At 39.9% G+C, this 19,614-nt stretch overlaps 1 protein-coding gene across 1 annotated transcript in view; it reads right to left on the reverse strand.

Annotated features, from left to right (window-relative positions):
- LOC145995267 (uncharacterized) overlaps positions 1-19,614 on the reverse strand; it is a 182,838-nt gene that overhangs the window by 74,200 nt on the left and 89,024 nt on the right. The window contains exon 2 of the mRNA XM_083131850.1: positions 13,537-13,578. The gene's annotated coding sequence lies outside the window, so the exon portion shown is untranslated. The remainder of the gene's footprint in view (positions 1-13,536; positions 13,579-19,614) is intronic.

Consider the following 19,614-nt stretch of genomic DNA (forward strand, 5'->3'; position numbering starts at 1 on the left):
TGACGTGTTCAAACTTCAGACGATTTTTGTTAATCTACAAAAGCCAAGTGTGAACGGAGATTACTACGAAAATTGGGGAAAAGAAAAGAAGCGAGGCTATTTTGGCTAATGGCAACGATGAGGATGAATAATGGTTGTTTTGATAAAATTGACGAAGTCAATATGCCTAGCCTAAAATAAAATTCAACAATTAATGTTAAACATTTGCCACTCTGAAATGGCGACGGCTATCATCATAATATCACTTGTTTCTAACCTGTTCATATTGGCCCTCTCTCTACCCCTCCATAAATTCGATTCGAAAGGCACAATCATTCCAGTTCTTGAATAAGACTCGCATATGCCCTCAGAAAAAACAAGAGAAGAAATAAATAAATCAAGTCATGTATATTCTTCATCCCCCCCAATTTTCTTCCACAACACCGCACGAAGCCTCGAGTTTCGGATATTGTTGTTGTGCGACAGGATAGGATAGATGAACCGTATGTTTACCGAGGACCAGACGTAATCAAACATTTTTTTTGAAAAGATAGTTGAAGAGGTTGAGACCATTGGCAGCCTCTTACGCGAATCGAAACCAAATGCTCCTATTATCCAGCGATGAACTTCAATCTCACAATAACATTGAAACGTGTCCGGTGTGCGATCAAAGGTTTTACCGACGAGAACCGGAAAGTAATTTCATCATAATTATTTCACCGGAAACTACATCGGTGGAATCTGTAACATAATGTATTTATGTATGTGTTTGACAATCATATATCACTTACTAGAACAATTTTCACATTGTTTTCACTATGTAAGATGATATTTTATTTATATTTACGATAAAATAGAGGTTTGGGTGTAATAACAGTTTTTATTAATTAATTTAGAGATGTATTTTTTATTTGTTGAGTTAATGATTAGGTTAATTTGTTATTTTCTCGCGAAAAAAAAAGAGGGGACCACAGCTGAAAGAAAATACACAACTTGTATTATTGAGGTCAAGAGTTTGTTTTAACATCACTTTTTGCACACATAGGCTAATCACGACTCGGGATATGTTTAAAATGGAATCTGAAACATTGATTATGCGACCTGACTGGAACTCGGAATAGGACACACTGATTACAAAACGTCGATATATTACCACTTGGTAAGAAATTGAAGTGTTTCAATTCACACACACACTCACAATTTAAAACAACTAAACTGATCGCAGGCCCAACTGGTGGCTGGCATACACAACTATCCATCCACCAGTTGTCTTCTGGGGCGTGTGTCTCGATGAGTGTCAACAACCTCCATTGTGAAGTAAAATCTGTAGGGGTAACATCACTCTCCAATTACAATGTTGGCAAACTTTCCAACTTCATCGTGAACGACGACAAAGGTATCGGCTACCTGATAAAAATTATCAACACGCTGCCTCCGAGATTCTGGAACGTTGCCGAAGGAAAGGGACTCGTGAACGACATCATCAACAAGTTATTTTTCGAGATGCATTTACCTGGCTACCAATACTGCGAACCGGGTACCAAACTCGAGAAAAGATTGGAGAGAGGAGACAAGGGTGTGAATCCGTTGGACGCGGCATGCAAAGATTACGATATTGCTTACAATACGCACACGAATTTGGATGCACGTCACGAAGCAGACAAGAAATTGGAGCATGTCGCTTTCAGGAGGGTCATGAGCAGAGACGTTTTTTTTTTTTTTTTTTTTGGGAGAAAAAGTTGTAGCATTGGGCATCACTATCGCCATGAACACGAAACAAAAATTTGGATGGGGAATCCTACCTAGAGTTATTTTTAACTGGCAACGAGGTGATCTTGGTCAGCACGACGAACCCTCAGCTGTTATAGAAGATATCTGAAACCAGCTTACACTAGTTACTTATAGCTCCCCCAATTTTCTCACGATGGTGGGTTGCTACCGACCCTATACGTAGGCCGGATAAATTCCGACCAGAGCCGGATTCGAACCTATGCCGTCTCGCAGCGAACAATCTCAAGACGAGTGAACGCCGTAACTCGCTCAGCTATGGAGGAGGACTCTCTCTCTCTCTCTACTCTTTCTCTAATTTTCATCATTATTGTTAAAATTAATCCAAGAGAAAATATATATTTTGTGTTGACATGGGAAATATGCAATAAAAAAATGCATGATCAATAGTTAAGGTCAAAATCTGAATAAACAGTGAGGGTGATACACGCAAGCTTCCAGGCATGTGATTTGCACAGAATTAAATATAAAATGAGAGATGGAAGGTTTTTGTTACTATTAGAATTTAAGGACGGAAAATATGTACAGCGAATGAATACTACGTTTGACTAATCGTGAAGATGAGTATCACAGTACGTTTTTATCGTTCTTATATAAACGTTGAAACGTTTAAGAACGTATAAGAACGTTTCAACGTTTATATAAGAACGATAAAAACGTACTGTGATACTCATCTTCACGATTAGTCAAACGTAGTATTCATTCGCTGTACATATTTTCCGTCCTTAAATTCTAATAGTAACAAAAACCTTCCATCTCTCATTTTATATTTAATTCTGTGCAAATCACATGCCTGGAAGCTTGCGTGTATCACCCTCACTGTTTATTCAGATTTTGACCTTAACTATTGATCATGCATTTTTTTATTGCATATTTCCCATGTCAACACAAAATATATATTTTCTCTTGGATTAATTTTAACAATAATGATGAAAATTAGAGAAAGAGTAGAGAGAGAGAGAGTCCTCCTCCATAGCTGAGCGAGTTACGGCGTTCACTCGTCTTGAGATTGTTCGCTGCGAGACGGCATAGGTTCGAATCCGGCTCTGGTCGGAATTTATCCGGCCTACGTATAGGGTCGGTAGCAACCCACCATCGTGAGAAAATTGGGGGAGCTATAAGTAACTAGTGTAAGCTGGTTTCAGATATCTTCTATAACAGCTGAGGGTTCGTCGTGCTGACCAAGATCACCTCGTTGCCAGTTAAAAATAACTCTAGGTAGGATTCCCCATCCAAATTTTTGTTTCGTGTTCATGGCGATAGTGATGCCCAATGCTACAACTTTTTCTCCCAAAAAAAAAAAAAAAAAAACGTCTCTGCTCATGACCCTCCTGAAAGCGACATGCTCCAATTTCTTGTCTGCTTCGTGACGTGCATCCAAATTCGTGTGCGTATTGTAAGCAATATCGTAATCTTTGCATGCCGCGTCCAACGGATTCACACCCTTGTCTCCTCTCTCCAATCTTTTCTCGAGTTTGGTACCCGGTTCGCAGTATTGGTAGCCAGGTAAATGCATCTCGAAAAATAACTTGTTGATGATGTCGTTCACGAGTCCCTTTCCTTCGGCAACGTTCCAGAATCTCGGAGGCAGCGTGTTGATAATTTTTATCAGGTAGCCGATACCTTTGTCGTCGTTCACGATGAAGTTGGAAAGTTTGCCAACATTGTAATTGGAGAGTGATGTTACCCCTACAGATTTTACTTCACAATGGAGGTTGTTGACACTCATCGAGACACACGCCCCAGAAGACAACTGGTGGATGGATAGTTGTGTATGCCAGCCACCAGTTGGGCCTGCGATCAGTTTAGTTGTTTTAAATTGTGAGTGTGTGTGTGAATTGAAACACTTCAATTTCTTACCAAGTGGTAATATATCGACGTTTTGTAATCAGTGTGTCCTATTCCGAGTTCCAGTCAGGTCGCATAATCAATGTTTCAGATTCCATTTTAAACATATCCCGAGTCGTGATTAGCCTATGTGTGCAAAAAGTGATGTTAAAACAAACTCTTGACCTCAATAATACAAGTTGTGTATTTTCTTTCAGCTGTGGTCCCCTCTTTTTTTTCGCGAGAAAATAACAAATTAACCTAATCATTAACTCAACAAATAAAAAATACATCTCTAAATTAATTAATAAAAACTGTTATTACACCCAAACCTCTATTTTATCGTAAATATAAATAAAATATCATCTTACATAGTGAAAACAATGTGAAAATTGTTCTAGTAAGTGATATATGATTGTCAAACACATACATAAATACATTATGTTACAGATTCCACCGATGTAGTTTCCGGTGAAATAATTATGATGAAATTACTTTCCGGTTCTCGTCGGTAAAACCTTTGATCGCACACCGGACACGTTTCAATGTTATTGTGAGATTGAAGTTCATCGCTGGATAATAGGAGCATTTGGTTTCGATTCGCGTAAGAGGCTGCCAATGGTCTCAACCTCTTCAACTATCTTTTCAAAAAAAATGTTTGATTACGTCTGGTCCTCGGTAAACATACGGTTCATCTATCCTATCCTGTCGCACAACAACAATATCCGAAACTCGAGGCTTCGTGCGGTGTTGTGGAAGAAAATTGGGGGGGATGAAGAATATACATGACTTGATTTATTTATTTCTTCTCTTGTTTTTTCTGAGGGCATATGCGAGTCTTATTCAAGAACTGGAATGATTGTGCCTTTCGAATCGAATTTATGGAGGGGTAGAGAGAGGGCCAATATGAACAGGTTAGAAACAAGTGATATTATGATGATAGCCGTCGCCATTTCAGAGTGGCAAATGTTTAACATTAATTGTTGAATTTTATTTTAGGCTAGGCATATTGACTTCGTCAATTTTATCAAAACAACCATTATTCATCCTCATCGTTGCCATTAGCCAAAATAGCCTCGCTTCTTTTCTTTTCCCCAATTTTCGTAGTAATCTCCGTTCACACTTGGCTTTTGTAGATTAACAAAAATCGTCTGAAGTTTGAACACGTCATACAGGTGCAACCTGATTTTGTGATTGTTCTCATCGATTATTCAAAATGTCTAATTTTCGCATATTCAAATACACACAAGTGGAGGGGGTTCATGCCACATTAGTGATTTTAAATTGTATTCTCGGAGCCACGCACACATTTCCTAACATTGTTGCCTTGTAGTCGATGAGTTGTGCAGGTACAGCTGTGAAGTTGTTAATAAGACCCAACACAGACAAGTCACCCAACATTGCTTTTCGACATAGATTTTTAGCTAGAAAAATTGTTATGATTACAGTACACCCATATCAGTATTCAATAACATGGTGCCATTTTTTCTGTTTCTGTTGCCAACAAAAGCAAATCTACAGACCACAGGTTCGAGAAATAAGACATTAACTATATTTTGCATACATGTAGGTACGCCCCCGCGAGGTGTGTTATTGGAAGACTCAATACATGTGAGCAGTGGAGTAAATTTTTTTCTTTTATTTTGATGTCCATGTATTTATCTGAACCCCCTTGTCCAACCAAAACAAAAGCTCCGGTCCCATCTGGAGACTGCAAAAACTGATATGTATGTTTATTCAGAAAAACCATCCATGGACAATACCGTTGCGCCCTCCATGTGCATTTTCCTTGTTGGCTGAACGCGAAGATGCCCGAGACTGCTTTCGAAATTGCTTTCAGCCTCGCATCACGATACAGCCGTTTTCTACAATTCTATTAGCCTACTATTATTATCTAAAACTATTTCATCACACACAATCAAAAAGATAAAAAAAATAACATTTCTCTCCTTCACTCGCTTTTAGCCTTCGTCCAGTGTCCTTCTAGATAGCAGGTGAATCGTGACTAGCAAAAATATTGAAATCGAAATATGAATTATCCGTTATAACCCCTCCTCCTTTTTTTTCTCTCCCCTTCTTTACATGCCCGCTCGATGACATTGAAATAAACGAAAACACACCGCTATGCTTAAAAAAAAAAACATCCATTGTACAACTCTATAGGTCGAGGTTCATAAGCCTCGTACATCTCATGCGAGGGACTGCATATCTTGTTTACAGTTTATAGTGGCATCATATTCCTTCACTCGGGAGACTTGCAAGACAGCTCATTACTAGATCTGTTTTGTCGATATGAGAATGCTTGCTATCAGTAATAAAATTTTTATGGTGTTTAACCTAACAGCTGAGGGGGCGGGGCATTCCACATTTACCTTTGCTAGTGCAATAAATATCAATATTTTTAAGTTATGCAATAATTTTTGACATTATATTCATGTCTATTTCCAAAACTAGATTTATATACACAAACAACTCGCTCTTGCAATATATTATCTATTGTGAAAAATTCTCGCATGTTCGCGAAACAGGAAATACACGTCATAGCTTCCGTGAATCGAGCGCAAGGTTACTGGAGCACGCAAAATACCGTATGCCAAGAATAAAATATTCCAAATGCAGGCATCATGCACAAATAGAATAATCGGGTTGAATTTACAGTCTAAAACCACCATGTTCTGGCGGCAAGTGTCAAAAACATATGGTTAGAAGATTTTGATAGGGAGTGAATGAAATAGTTGTTGCAAATTACCTTTTAAACCCAGTACATGTGTAGGAATATATTGCGTATAAGCTGTCTCACTCTCTCCGTATGTGTGTCAGGTGGTCGTGTTGATCGTTAGTTGTATGTCACAGCTTAACCGTACTAGGTAATATTTTTACATAAGGTAAGTTGGCATACTCTGCGAGGGTATATGTTTCAAGCTTCTAGCTGTAGAAGATTAGCTTTAGCCTATTTGAGTTTGGCTCGTCGAAAGCAACTCAAACAGTGTTGCCAGCTGTAGGTTAATTTTCCCCGTTATACAATTGCAAAAGGTGAGTTGCTTATACCCTATCTGGAAGATGTGTCCATGGCTTATGTCGTAGGTTAATTTAGTTTGCAATAAATCTTGTGTGTTGACCCTTACAAGTGATATAACTGCCTTTCTGCCTTTGAGTCACCTGTAAGGCTATATGTGAATGGGCGAGTGAGGTTAGTTTAGTTTACGATAGATCGACTTGTCATGCTATGTACTACTTTCTGCTTTTTGAGTTACCTGTAAGACTATATGTAGGTAGGTAAGTGAGGTTAGTTTAGTTCACAATAAATCACACTTTGAATTTACTCACACTCTCTCTGTCTGTGTGTCAGGTGGTCGTGTCGATCGCTAGTTGTATGTTACAGCTTAACCCAAACTAGGTAATATTAACTGTACTTCAAAAAATAAAATTGTGTATATCTCATATCAAACTAGAAATAAGAAAAATCAAACATTAAGCATTCATGCAGATTAATTAAGCCGTAAATTCAAAATTTTGACCCCCACACAAATCGCATTACATACATACATACATGTAGAAAAACAAAAATATGCTTTTTTTTCGTCCTCGTAGTGTTTACAAGAGTCCCCTGTAAGTAAGACTAATCAGGGGTGGACCTACAGTTTCAAAAACCACTTGTGCAAGTATCGAATCCTTAAATACCACTGCACCATAAGAGGGAGGAAGCCCGGTGAGAGGGGGTAGAAAGCTAGAAACATTAACACCGCTATTGCCAGTTAGCATCTTCTTCATCTTATTGCATACTTATCATCTTATAGAAGATTACGCCGTCAACTTGTAACTTGTAGGTTAGCCTCACCTGTGAAATATCATATATTTAAAAAACAAAAAAATTGTGAAGCAACTAGTCAGTGTTGCCAACTCCTATTGGACGAATCTTCGACAACAACTCTCTCGCATAATTCAAGCACGAAGACTTTCGCGACAGACCTCGGTGCGAAAAATAAATTTCCCTACTGGTCCAAGCACACTCTTCCACGCATACAAAAACATTTCGACAAGCACATGTACAATTTGGATTTCACCTCAACAGTGCTGCAGAATAACAACAATCCAGCCAATAAGGCACCTCTGATCAAATTAACACTGCACACTACGATCAAAATCCAATATAAGTTAGTTCGATGCGCAAATTAAAAAAATAATAACTCACAAAACTCTACAGAGGCATTAGGCTTTTGATAGCTATGACCGTTAGAACTGGTGTTGAGCACCCACGCACCCTGGCGAGGTTATAGAGGCCAGAAATCCTAAAAAATAAAAAAATTATTATTTGTTTGTTTGCATCACAATACAAAAATAATAAGAAGCACGCGCACACATGTGTGGCACATCGTTCCCGCGAGAGAGGTTTACAAAAATCCCGATATACATTGGCGCCCGGGACTTGGAAATAATACGTATTCGCTCACCACTGTTGCCAGCTATAGGTCTCTCTCCCTCCTCATCTTACAGCAATGTTGGTGTGTGTGTGTGTGGCACATTGTTCCCGAGAGAGGTTTACAAAAATCGCGATATACAAACATTGGTGTCCCCGAGACTTGGAAGATTACAATAAAATGCATTCATACTTCAAAAATAAGAAAAAGCATTTACTCATCACGCTGTGTCAGCGCAACAAATAAATGCGCAGAACATGATCTACCCATGATAGATAAATAGGCGCGCGCGTGTGTGTGTGGCACATCGTTCCCGAGAGAAAAAGCCGTGTCCGGATTGGCAAGCACTCCATCCCGTTCTCTCCCGTTGCTCTCGCATGCCGTCGAAGTCACGTCCAAGTCGTCCGAATCTGCATGTCCCCTTGTAGTACGGCTGTCACTTTTCCCGCCAGGTATCAGCCCGAACTTCACCCACCGCGCTCTGGGGCGCAAACAAACATGACAATAATTTCCACCTATTTACTACTCATATTAAAAATATAACACACTATTTCATCATTTACAATTTTTCTGCATTCAGTATTATCGATAAAATATTAAAATATAACTGAGTTTTACATCCTCTAATCAGTAAATATTGTCTGTACAAAGAGAAAGTTAGAATATGGCTGCCAAGCGCAGCGTCACAGCAAGTTCAAGCATGCATCTGTCGCGCCTCTCTGCTCTTCCCTCCAACTCCACGTCTACCGCAAATTCGGACAACAGAGATTGGCTGAGTCCCGGATGGAACAGCGCTCTAGGTAACATCTGTTGCTAATTCGGACGCAGCCCTGGCTACCTCCACTAGTCAGTATTGCCAACTCCCATTCGTAGGTTAGCTTCGCCTGTAAAATATCATATGGTGAAATATTCTTGAGGTGAGTTGGCAACACTGAACCGCAATTGATGTTGCCAGTGTTGCCCGGGACTTGGAAATAATACGTATTCGCTCACCACTGTTGCCAGTTTAGTCTCTCTCTTTATCTTACAGCAATAGGTATCTCTATCTTTTTTAGTTGCAGATGGGTTGCCAACACACTCTAGTTAATAATACTACATATTATACGCACACACGCACACACATACTGTGTTGCTATCCATCCATCTCTTTCTCTTTTACGGCAGTATATATTTGTTGCCGGCACTCCTTGCTAAATTGGCTAAAACCCTTGCCAAGTAAAAAAGCTGTAGATAGATGTTGGCAATACTGCCGGTTGTTTAACTCTTCCCTCTCTCTTTTTTTTTTTTTTGTAAAAAAACTATGGCAAAAATACCAGTAGGTTGGCAAATTGCTTTATGCACTGTAAGGCCTCAAGCAGAATTGCCAGCTCCTCGCTTTAGGTTAGGTTAGACAAAAACAAAAATCTTGGTGACTTTTCGAGTAAAATGTTGGCAACTCTCCTTTATTCTCGGGATTCATGTCAAACTGCAGTTTGCCGGAGATGGGGAACTGGTAATAATTCAAGTTGTTGTTGAATATGTAGAAAATCTTGCCCACATCCTCGTCGTACTGGGTCAGGATGCTATTCAAGTGTATAATCAACAAACCGTTGAGTTTAGACAATAGGGAGGGCAACAGGTCCAAGCTCGCAGGTGGCGACGGTGCACTTTGGGCGAATGCCTCCATAGCCTGCTTCCTGAAGCCAAACAGGTTCATAGGCATTGTTATTTTATTTTATATTTAGCGATTCGTTTCGAGCCTCAAATAATAATTCGAGCGTCAAATAATAATTCGAGCCTCAAATAATAATTCGAGCCTCGTCAGTACTGCCACTATTTGTAGGTTAGCTTAGCCAGTGAAAGATATAGTGGAATCTTCGGATGGGTTGGCAAAACCCCCTCAAAAAACTAAAAAATTATACACCGTGAAAGGCTACGCCGAATTAGAAACACTGGGGTTAACACCCAAAAAGCTACGCCGAGTTGGCAACACTGTGAGGTTAACATACACCCAAAAAGCTACGCCGAGTTGGCAACACATGTACACTCACACACACTAAAAAATTATACACCATAAAAAGCTACGCCGAGTTGGCAACACTGCTAGTGACGTTAACATACACTGTAAAAGGCTACACCTCACCCGAGTTGGCAATACAGCAAGACAAGCCTCAAGCAGTATTGCCAGCTCCTTGCTTGAGGTTAGGTTAGACCCAAAAACAAACCTTGGTGATTTTTTCAAGTGAGGAGTTGGCCACACTGCGAGAAAAGCCTCAAGCAGTGTTGCCAGCTTCTTGCTTGAGGTTAGGTTAGACCCAAAAACAAAAACCTTGGTGATTTTTCAAGTGAGGAGTTGGTAACACTGCGAGCGCCACCGAGCGCCATTTTCGGTTGGTGAACCGGTGCACCTGCTCTACTCTCATTGTAGGTTAGTTTAGTGCATAAAACGTCGTAAAATAAAAAATAGGTCAAGAACAAGTTGGCAACACTGCTTGAGGCTTGCTTTGCAGTGTTGCCAACTCTTTGCCTTAGGTTAGGTTAGACCCAAAAACCTTGGTGATTTTTTCGGGTAAGGAGTTGGCAACACTGCGTGAAAATGAGGCTCATGCCTTACGAGAGAAATCTATTAAGGCGAGCCTCACCGAGCCTCATTTTCGGGCTGTGAACCGGGCTGATCCTACTACTTGCACCCATCTGAATCCTTCCCTAACGTTTAGCTACGTACACTCTCCTGTAACTTGAGACAAGCTCAGTGCAGTGCACCTATATATATTTTAACGAAACTACACTTTCCGAGAACCAACGTTATGCGTGATTTGTCAGATAGTAAGAGACATTCCCGAAAACCCAATGGATCTTCCTTGAATCTCCTTCTTCCCGACTAGATCAAATCCTATACCACGGACGAAGGCATTTCCACAATGGATGCCGAACGTAACTCGTCAGGCTTTTAGAAATGTGTTTCTTTCCTTATGGTCCAACGGTGCTATAATAAGACACTTCCCATGAATAGGCTCCCTCTTTGGACACGACTCCATCCCGTTTCCTGTATCGGCGAGGAGGACGCTTCTTATATGAACATTCCATTGCTGTTTCTTCGCCCCAGGTTTCTACGAAAGAAGGCATCTTCTGAGGAACGAAGCTGAAGGAAAAAGAAGAATCCAGGCGTTCCTCGGGACTTCATCGGTGGAGAGAGAGAGAGAGAGAGGAGAAAGAGCACGTCGTCTCCTAGGCGACCACTGCTTCTCATCTTGTGGAGTGTCTCCCCGAGGAAGCAATGTTGCTACGCCTCTAGTCACTCCTTTGTCCTCGTCGTTAGGGGTGCACAATTACTCGAAGACGCTTCACGGTGTCCGAAAGATCTATGGACAGACTGCTGTCCGTCCGCGTGTTAATTGTACCCGAATTGAAGCGGCTTGATTGTCGCCAGGATGACCAACTTGAGGCGTTGAAACAAGCGTCAAGGGTGGTGTATTCAGCGAGATCGCTCCAAACGAGTGCTAAGGGTTGGACTGTTTACTGTGCCCACAGAAAAGGCGAGCCAAGGTAACACACTACAAGAAAAACCTACATAGAAAAATCCCTTGCTAAAATGTCGCAAGGTTACCGTTAACGTCTCTTATGTAGTTTGATGAAATATCAATTTGCAGTGGTGCAGGAACAGGGTGCACCCCTTCAAATATTTCAAGATTCAAATAAAAACCTTAAAAAGGTCCCATAAAAATTGTAGCACAGACTGTATACAGCTCAAATTTACATGAGGTATCAACTGTTATTTACAAAACGATCTCAAGGCTGCAACACTAATCAAGTAAGCTTCAAAACACCATTTTTGTTATTTTATAGATGGCGCCTCCTCTACACACTTGCAGCAGTGAAGAGTTGTGGTTTCTTGCTGTCTGTCAGCCTAAAACTTACAGAAATTTCTCGGCAAATGAAAATTCAATACCTCTGTGCATGCTTACCACACCAGCAAGTTTACTAATGGAGGAGGAAGTTCGACAATGGCCACAGTTCGCAGGCAGATGGGTGGAAAGGCTTTTGCAGTGGCTCAGAACTGACTGCAAGTGGGTCCCAAAGACTTATTCTCCTTAACTCAAAGTTGGAAATATATTTTGATCAGCAATAGCTCTGTGCTAAAATGCAGCAAACTTGTGCAACACTACATACAGAAATCTACTACATAAACAAAAACAAATTAATTGTAATTTGACAAATGCAAGGTATTGCCTTTAAAAGAATCTCGTTTTTAGCACCAAAACTTCAAGAAGATTAGTTTGTCCACATTACCACCCTATTTAAAAAAAACGTCAGATTACGGTGAAACTATTGTGCTAATACATTGTGGCACCAGTTACCTCACGTGATCTGTGATCTCCGAACACTTTATAGGGAAGTAAAAACTGTTTGAAATGAATCCAAAATGATGCAATGAAGCCTAGAGTTTATCTTTCCATGATGTTTTTAAAACGTGCTAAAAATAGTTTAAAATTTTTAAAACATTCAAAATCATTTTGTAAATATTGATTTTTCTATTAGCAGTAGAAGCAAGTATCATTTTCAAAATTGACAGATCTGTGGCCTGTTCTAAAATAGAATGTATATATAACTTTGTATCCTCCAAACGAAAAATTTTACACCATGCTAATTGATTGAATATTATTCGCGATTGTCGTGTGCCTTTGTATCAGCTTACAAATTTAATACTTGCCACATATTATACTCATATATTTTATTTCCATCTATTTCCTTTATTTTACTCTTGGATGAATCGCGACGATGAAGATGAATGATGAACGGATGAAATTTGTAACGGGGCAAATACGATCATACATATTTTCTTTACGCAGGTTTCGAACCTGGTACCTGTTTCGCTGATCACGCCCCTCCCACGGAGCCTGTCTCAGGTCAAGTTGGCCCATTAAATGTCATATAAGATTGCGTCATTGACTTATTTGAAAGCTGTCTGATTAACAGTGACGTCATTATATCATAGAAGATTGGGATTTCTATTTATATGTGAGCAGACATTTATGGCCAACAATTTGTTGTAACAATAAATCTCCGATTACCATAATCATACATTTCGCATTAACTTGTAATGAAAAATTACAGGAAATCGAAGTAAAAAACAAATCGAACGAAATGTGGAGAAACAGGTATGTTCAACAGTAAGCTACTGAAATGGCGAGAATACATTTGTACATAGTGTCCAATCCTGACGTAAAAGTTTCTTTTATGCCTGCTTTATCCACAGATGGGCTAATCGGGACTAGAACTGCAGTTTAAAGTGAGAACCGAACCATTATATGCCTCCACCGGGTATCGAACACTAGACACCTTAATTACAAGGATACGACTGTACCATTACGGTAGTCTATGTTCAGATATAGTAGTCGGGACTGAACCTATAGTTTTATGTAGGATTCCAAGCACTGCGTAATGTGTCTCCACCTCAGAACGAAACCGAGATCCTTGATTGTCCAATCCGATGAACAATAATGGAAAATTAATCAGATAAACTGATTTGCAATTTAATACATACCTTCTAGTAGGAAGAGTGTACAATGGGAAGACTGGTGGCTATCTGAAAAGATGAAAAACGAAAACTATTTAACGCATGTATTATCGAAAGAGCCCTTGAGCAGTTTAGATTTGCAGTAACTCTTTATGTTTAAATTAACATACGGAAAAACATATTTGTACCGTGTAAGTCTATGTTCAAAATTCATAGTGGTCGTGTTTTGGTGTACGTTGATATACATGTACAAGTTATACTAATGCTTAAGTTGTTAGCGATAGTACACATTATACTCTTACAAGTTATACAATGAAGTTATTAGTAGAGAGATGCGCCTACACTTACTTCTGCATCGTGGTGGAACACTGGCTACTCTACGTTCTGTACTCCCAACTGCCATGAACTTGCGGTAACAATAAATGGAAGGGTACACATACCACGGAATAAAGAGAGCTACCTGATGGTACACTTAACTTGTCTACTTGACAGTGCTGCTATCTATTGTCACTTTTGTCACCTCCGTTTCCTATGGAACACTCCTATGTAGGTGGGCTCATTCCAGGAGATGGAGATGACCGGAGGTGATATACAACAGGAAACAAAAGTACTGCATCCGCATCCCTACTCATCTGTACTATGTTTCATTTAAACAACAGAGACGGAAGCTAGTATACAAATAATATATTGTGTTGTTTCGAATAGATGTTTTAAACAAATAACAATAACTTACATGCATGTGCCGTATAATGCACACATATTTGAGTCGATTCATGATATTCTGTTTTATTAATGCACTACATATACTGGGAAAAGGGCGATTTATATGGGGAGATTCAACTCGAGAGCATTTTGAATGAAATTATGAAGAGAAAAATTAGGTATTTCTCATTTTCTTCAGAAAAGGAGGTCTGCAAGGATGCAGTCAGAGTGTTAGAAATCTTTCTGAAAAATAATTTGTACCATGTTGTCAAATTCTATAACGTGTTATATGTAACTCATATGCACGATATATATAAACGCAATTGCAACGGCGCTTAGTGGTTAGCACAGCTCTCCACGACGCCAGAGGTCGGGACCCTCGAATCTTGGGTGGGACATTTGTGTTCTTTGTGAGTGTGCCTTTATCGTATCATCACTCACTCTCGTCGTCGCATTAGCGAAAAGGGGTAGAAATGCGACGCAAAATATCTTAATTCAATCAATTCAATGAAGCAAGCAATACATTTGTCTTTTTTTCTCTGCATGTAGGTTTATAGCCAATTGGGATGATGTTACGTGTGTGTATTAGAAGAATGGTGTTTTTAAATACATAAAAGCGCTCTGTAAGAATGTGAATAATATATTGGATTAGCGTGATTAATTTATTTTCTTTATTATTTGTACTGTTTGGTTAAACTTCATTTGAGATGATGGAAAAGTACAAGGGAATGTGAGCGAGCGTTCGTGCTCATCGTTAAAGGTACCATTGACTTGGAGTAAGTGAAAGATAATCACGAAGTAAGTCAGTCCGGATGGTCACTCGCGAGGTTTGAACCTGCAACTGAAATGAATCCAAAATTGGATTTTTTGGATTGATCTTGGCCAGGACAGGGACAGAGGGAAGGCTTGTGTTGCTGCAGCCATAAACCTTCAGGTTTAAGAAGGTTAGAGAGTAAGTTAGCTATTTATCCAGTTTCTAGCACGCTGGATAGCACTTTGTGCTGAGTGTGGGCGCCAGCCATTCTCTCAACTAGCTCTTTGCGTGACCAGTCGCAGAGAATATATTTACTCCGCCATATCGATAACCGCCTAGCGAGGGGCTGCTGCAATCTGTTGCACTTTCCTTCCCTACTCATCCCCTAGTTCGGAGAGAGTTAAGCGCACACGAAGGGAAATCATGAAGCCTCATCTGCATTCTATTTGCATCCCTCCCTCCCTTTCGAACGAGGCCCGACATGCAGATGAGCTGCTCCGCCTGTGTGAACGTCTCCCGGCGACTTCTCCTGGAAACACTTGTTTGATCAGCGGAAAGCGTTGAGCAAAACCCAAATCGCCGGGGGTCGGGCGGGGAAAGCGAATTCGTTCAGGCGTAAAGTCTCTTTCTACGAGCGAGATTGAGACTCGATGGGGAGAATGGGTAGCCCGTTTTGTTTGCCAGAATTTGATTTCTTAGAATCCTTCTTCTTTCATTTTAAAATATGACCTAGCAACAAACTAACATATAGGGTGTTCCAAAGATATCTACACATTTTTTTAACGTTAGCCACCAGACGTAAAGACAATTAAGGCTTAGTGTGACAAGTTCGTAAGTGTTATCCGACAGTCAGGTTCTGGCAGAAAACGCACATCTGATGAAACGGTAGAGGTGATTGGTTACGATATAAGCCCATGTACAGGTGCACTAAATTTAAAGAAAAGAAAACTTTTCTGAGTTGCTTTACATGATGCCGCAAACCGTAAGGCTTCATGTTGAATAGCTTCCTCATAATTGTAATTTGAAATTGGGGAGGTTTCATGTGGACACTGTAATATCTTCACCAGTTTTCAGAGAAACTGTTTAGATTAGAGAATATAACGCCTGGACGTTATGAAACCCACTTGGTACTGCGGTCAACCTGGTTGCCTACCTTTAAGGCTGTGCATTCCGAGTAAAATTGGAAAGAGAAACGAGTTCTTGTCACGTTATTGCCTAAAAGTACCTGGGAGGGTAAAATTTGTAATTTTATTTCTTTTGATATAGCTTTTAAACACCTCTTTGTTAATCGCGACGATGAAGATAAAGCTGAAATGATAAAATAGACAATGAAACAAGCGGAATGAAACGTCAGGCACTAAGATGCCATTCTCTCTATCACTACGTGATAGAGGCTGACATCTGTGGTTCCGGAAGTGGAACTAGTGCAGTCCGCTGTAGAGCTTTTTTCCATGTCAGTCTACGTGTGTCTCAGTTTCATCAGTTTGGATCTATTCATCATTCCTCATCCTCGCGATTGGCCAACCATTGGCAGAAAATGCGATGTATACTACATTAAATACATGAAGAAATTACAGAGAAAAATTCTTTCCTTGCTCAGGATTTGAACTGGGTTTAGGGTCGGCTCGGTGTGCGGTAAGCGATCTCGCCAACGAAGTTTTAACGTTCGAGTCTCCACCTTGGCATCAGTGTCCCTGCATCAAGTTTATGCAATTATCATTCATCCTTGTGAGGTTCCTTTGTGTCGGACCCACAGGATTACCACGTCATGGTAGTTGTCCAATCTCCGTCCTAGGTAGGGTTATGAGACTCTCCTTTATGCGGCTACGACGAGCCCTCTGAGAACGTGATAGTGGAAGAATTAAAAAAATAATTTTATTACCTTCACTAAAGTTTATTGTTATTCTATCATTAAAGAACAATCACAGTTATTTAACACCACTATACTTACACTACACTTACATACAGCATCACAATGCCAGGAACCTTTCTCTGTAAAATAGTTACTTAAAAAAGAATTTCTCACACATCGTAATCAACGTTCTGTCTCATCGCCCACTGCTGCCATGGCAACAGATTCAACAACACATATATCTGTTCCAGGTTGGATAGTTTTAGACATGTCTAGAATAGAAAATGGCTCCCACTTCCAGTATCACTTTTAATCGCACCTAAATTCCAAAACTATAAATTTGATAATAGAATCAAATAAAACAGATTAATGTTAAAATAACAAACAAATGAAACATATACATGCTAAAAATAAAAATCACCACCGCAATTAGCCAGAACTGGCAGAAAGAGCCGCGTAAAATAACAACAATGCAAATACGAAGCTAAAACTAAAGTCATTAAAATAGTCCAGTCAAGGTCACGTCGCTCACCTACAGTGTTGCCAATAAGCAACAATTTCAACCGACAAAATGAACCGCACAAGTAAGGTAATAAGGTGTGTTTTACACAGCGCATATTGATACACTTGTAGGTTCAATTGGATCTTCTGCAAATATTCTGTATAAAGAAACAAACTACCGCAGTACTAAGTGAGGTGAGTGTACAACACGCGAAGTGTTGGCTGAGCACCTTAGAAGAAGTGTAGCAACCCTGGAGGGCCAGGGGTGTGGAAGAGGCAATGGGAAGCCCCATCCTTGACTGATCTATTTTCGTGGAGAGAGCTACAAAAACTTGCTCAGGAAGTAATATGGGAGAAAAAGAACAAAAAATGCTCGATTTGGAAGAGGAAGGGGAAGAAGGAGATTATGGATCGAGTATCCGAAGCAGATTCGATTATTTCTTGGTATATGGTATAGAACAGAACACGACTGAAACTGTATTCTCATTGTCGAAGAGTTAGTTCTCTGCAAACAGCCTCTTGATTGAATTATTCCGGGTCGGATGACTTTAATTGACACCGCCCACGTTTTCAACATCGGGGGAGGATTGTTTGTCGCACGTGCACCGGAATCAATTGGAGCAACTGTTTTGCAATGCTAATGGCGGTGTTTGGCATTATAGATACTCTGATTGACAAGCACGTGTGTCCGCGTAATGTAAATTGGATAACCATCTTTACAGATTTAATGCAGTACGTAAACGGACTAATGCCGAACGGTTAGCCTTCCCGCTTGTCGTGCGAGTTCGATTCCTGGTGGCAACCTCTGAATGATGAGGATTGCATTTGTCCCCTTTCTGTCTCTTTAGGCTAATCGCCACTATGAGGATGAATGGCGATTAGATGATTCTGATCAGGCGACACCCACAAATGAACAACCAGCTAGGACTCGAACCTGGGACCTGTGTGGCGGCGATGAAGACAACTGAAGAGCTTCTTGAAATGAACAAGTATCGGATTTCAGCGCATAAGTTGAGACAACGGTGTGGAAATGTGAAAAGAGGATAAAATATGAAAATTGTCAGCGAAAATCGTTAGAAGTGGATGACTACAGAGTCATGTCTCCCACCCCTTTCTCTTGAAGCAAATTCTATGAATACTACTGTACATTAAATTTTAATCAACGAATTAAATACTGTCTCTGCAGTTTATCGTAGACGAGAATTATCCTTCTGGTAGGCTACTGTGTTTCTCAAACTTTTCTCCATGATGGACCATTTAACATTTTGGTCCCACCACTTGCAAAAGTTTTTTTATAGAAATCAAGCTCTGGGGAGGAAATCTGACTCACCCGACATCCGTGGCCGAGTGGTTAGAACAGTGCGCTACGACACCAGACGTTCAGGGTTTGAATCCCGGCCTGGAAATAGGTATTCTTTGTGAGTGTCCATTCATTAGTTCCATCTAGTTATCATTTCTTCTCCTGGTCGCGATTAGCCAAAAGAAGAGAAACCACGCTAAATGACAAAAAGCAAATTGGCTGCACCAATTCATAATTAGGAACTATTATAAAGTTATCCTTAGTTACCAGTAATAATAAGTTAAGTAACTAACGTTACTTCCAAACGTGCAAAATTGAGTATGTTGTCTGCGGTCTATCAGCGGAACATTGAATAATTGCATAGAGACTGTAGAGGTAAGAAAGAACAATACAGTTTGCAGTCTCCCTCTTTCGGTCTCTCTCTCTTTAAGTTACACAAGTGACAAATCATCTGCGATGTTATTAGCTCAGATAAAATGTATGTATTGTTCAAATGAGCATGTTGCCTGTAATAGTAATTTTAATTTAACAAAGCACCATTAAAGAGAATGCAGAAAGTGATCCCAATATTCAGCTAGACTGCTTTATAATCACTCTATGAATTGTTATTGTTGCTAACGCTACCTTTTGATGAAATAAAGGCAGTTACTAAACATTACTAGGAAGTCTTAATAACCAAACCTCCGGGAATCTTGGAACTGAATATAACAATTCGCTTCTCCCCTTATCAACTGGGGAGGAACAAGAGGCACTTCTCGGAACGTAGAGAAGGGAGTTAATTAAATATCTCATATTCCATCTCGTCTGCTCGTCGAACTGTTCCTTAACTTCAAGGCATTTGTGCAACTTGCAACTTGATATCTCTCCCATTATACAACGCATAAATACCTACAGCGTGTCTCAATTTAACACCGACAAATTTCCACAACGAGTACAGAACATATTTTCATAACTGACGCCCAGTTTAGACTCTACGAGATTGGGAATATATATTTT

Source organism: Lepisma saccharinum, chromosome 11, assembly GCF_977018435.1.
Source record: "Lepisma saccharinum chromosome 11, izLepSacc3.1, whole genome shotgun sequence".
Lineage (NCBI taxonomy): Eukaryota > Metazoa > Arthropoda > Insecta > Zygentoma > Lepismatidae > Lepisma > Lepisma saccharinum.